The following is a 3,174-nucleotide window of genomic DNA, read 5'->3' as shown; positions in this document are numbered from 1 at the left end:
CTCCCTCTCCCCCATTCTCCCTCTCTCCCTCTCTCATTAAACGCACAGACACTATTTTGCTAGAGGATTTGGGCTTGAAATCTGGCTCTGCTACTTAATAATTATATGACTCAATCCCTTTGGGCCCCACTTTATTTGAAGGTGATAATATCTGAGTCTCAGAAGTCTTGAGTTCAACGAGAATAAGTGATGGGTAGTATAAGGCTAACTGTAATCTGGCTTCAGTTTTCAAATGAACTCTAGTAAAATCTTTTAACTGAAAGGCTTCACTAGGTAACATTCAGTGCAGTTTTGGGAGGGTTATAGGACTCGAACTCAAGACGTTGCACCCGCTTGCCAGGCGGATGCTGTACCACTGAGCCATATTTCCGGCCCGATTAACATTTAATTTTGCAGTGCTAGAAGTATTAAGTGGCTGCTAGTTTGTCGTTTGTTCAAGACGTATTTGTTTACAAAAATAGCATGTGCCAGGCACAGTGCCAGGAAGCAGTCAGTGCAAATGATGCTTTTAACATTGAGAGGACCAAAGTAGAAAATGGATTTGTTATTCCTTATAAATAATGTTGAGTTTATGTAACTCTTTGGAGTTAGGCTAACGGTAAAATTTTCCAAAGTATTTTTAATCATTAATATTCCAAGCATAAAATTTACTATAAAGGATGAATTATCCTTTAAAGAGTGGATCTGACCTTCTTTTTTTTTGGAATGTGGGATTGAATTCAGGACCTTGCGCTTGCCATGCAGGCACTTAGCTATCTCCCTGGCTTCCAAAGAGTGAGGAAAATACTTACCAATGTTTAGAAAATAAATTACCAAAATGAAATTTTTGAAATTCCATCCCCTGTATTAGCCCTTAACTGGATTTCAATATTTCAAATATAAGTAATGTCAAAGATAGGTGCCTGCCTGGCAAGCACAAGATCCTGAATTCAATCCCCAGTACCAAAAAAAAAAAAAAAAAGTCCAAGATAGGTTTTAGGGTGTAAACATTTTGATTTGTGTATTTTTAATTATACTCTAGTCTGATTATAGGACTTAAAAATTGCTTATAATATATGCTCCTTTGTGTTTCTGTGTTTGCTTTTTAAAAATGTATTTGATGTTTATAAGAGGAGTGAAATGTCCTTTTTTAACAAAAAAAAGTGAAAACTGTGTGTGTGTGTGTGTGTGTGTGCGCGCGTGCGCGCGCGCGTGCGCGCGCGCGTGTGTGCTGGATATTGAACTCAGGACTTTGCGCTTGCCAGGCAGGTACGTAAGCCCCTGAGGTATCTTCCCAGCCCGAAACACTCAAAATTTATAGTGCAAAGGAGTTTTCAATTTGTCCTTCTTAGTCTTTATTCTCTTAGCAGCTATACTGTATTCTCTGAGATTTGTTTAGAGAGTTAAAAAGAAAAGAGAATATATTGATTTCCAAATAAATGTGATTTTTTTTTTTTTTTTGGTGGAACTGGGGATTGAACTCAGATCCTTGCGTTTGCCAGTCAAGCGCTTATCCTACTGAGCCATCTCCCCGGCCCTCATTTTTTTTTTTTTTTAATGTATTTAGTGCAGGGTCTACAGGGTCTCACTACACAGATTGGACTGGTAGTGATCCTCCTGTTTTCAGCTTCCCAAGTGCTGGGATTACAGGGGCGCGCCACCACGCCCAGGCTCAATCTCACTTTCAGTGTGCCCTAGTGTTGGGGCTGGCACCAAAAGCCAGGGATCAAACCCCGTCCCTATGTGTGCCTAAGCAGGCGCTTTAGTCTGCTGAGCTATCTGGCCGGCTAATTGAATTTTATTAGTAAAGGAGAATTAAAATTGAGCCCAGGACTTACATTCTTTAAACTGCAATCTGATCTTACACTGTTCAGTAGGCTGCTAACCATGTGAAATGGGATTAGTTGAAATTCAAATACTGTTAGAGGTGTAAATTTTGAAGATTCATTATGGAAAAGATAATGTCTTTCTTTCCCCCCAGTACTGGGATTGGAATGAAAGGCCCTGCGAGTGCTAGGCAAGTGTTCTTTCTGACTGTAAACGACAACCCCGGCGCTACAAGATGATACTTTCAGGGTTTTTTTTTTTTTTTTTTTTTTTTTTTTTTTTTTTCGGAACCAGGGATTGAACTCAGGCCCTTGCACTTGCCAGGGAAGCGCTTATTCCACTGAGCTATCTCCCCCCGCCCCAAGATAATACTTTAACAGGTTTTTGTTTGTTGGTTTTCTTCTGAGACAGGGTCTTGCTCCGTAGTGTACGCTGGCCCTGGACTCGCTATAATTTTTACTTTTTTTAACTTTGAAAGGTAACTAGAAAATTTGAAGTTACACGTGAATTGCATTATATCTATTAGATCATGATAATATTAATATAAAGAACATACACAGAAGGCTGGGCAATAGCTCAGTGGCATAAGCGCCTGCCTGGCAAGTGCAAGGTCCTGAGTTCGAGTTCCCCATATCCCCCAAATATTATAACATAACATAACATAGCAAAACAAAATAAATCTCAGTGTTAGATAGTAAAGACTATAAAATGACTTGAAAATAAGATTTCTCCCATCTTTTAAGAATCCTTGACATAATAGTAACTCAGTAAATATTAAGTATTATGTATAATTCAGTCGTCCTGAAGTTATGATTACTGCTAAGTAATCTTCCTTGAGAAATACTATAGCAAGTAGTTCCATTTATTTTGCTGGGATAAATGAAAAGAACCCAATTATTAAAAAATTCTATACTTTCTAAAGAAACATTGTCTATAAATGTTATTTTTTATGTTTTCTGTTGAATATTTTTGTCTATGATATTGCGTATTGAGATTCTTTGTGTTTATATTTTCCGAAGATGTGTTTGCAAATGTGAGAAGATGCTGGTTGCTGAGATGCGCAGTGTGTTCTGAGCTTGCTCTGCCAGCTCCTCTGCTTCGGAACCTCTGCAACCTCTGCATTCCCTCACGCACCCTCGCTTGCTCGCGCTCTCCCTGAGCTTATCACTATGGAGACCAGGCTGAGGGGCTGGACTGGCCACGGCATCAGTGTAGGTCAGCGTAGGTCAGGACATCAGCGTGGGCATCAGCGTAGGTCAGGACGTCAGCGTGGGCATTAGCGTAGGTCAGGACGCGCTGCCTGCGGTGCCAGGCAGCGTAGGGACCCAGCTAATGTTCACACCATGTTTGCTGTTGCTAGCAACAAGT

At 40.2% G+C, this 3,174-nt stretch overlaps 1 protein-coding gene across 2 annotated transcripts in view; it reads left to right on the top strand.

The window, feature by feature from the left end:
• The window catches only part of Arl13b (ADP ribosylation factor like GTPase 13B), an 85,339-nt gene that overhangs the window by 828 nt on the left and 81,337 nt on the right, over positions 1-3,174 (top strand). The gene's annotated exons all lie outside the window — the stretch shown is intronic.

This window comes from Octodon degus, unplaced genomic scaffold (assembly GCF_000260255.1).
Source record: "Octodon degus isolate 3935 unplaced genomic scaffold, OctDeg1.0 scaffold00066, whole genome shotgun sequence".
NCBI lineage: Eukaryota > Metazoa > Chordata > Mammalia > Rodentia > Octodontidae > Octodon > Octodon degus.
Note: the sequence above shows the minus strand (reverse complement) of the source record. Positions and strands in the feature narration are given on the sequence as shown.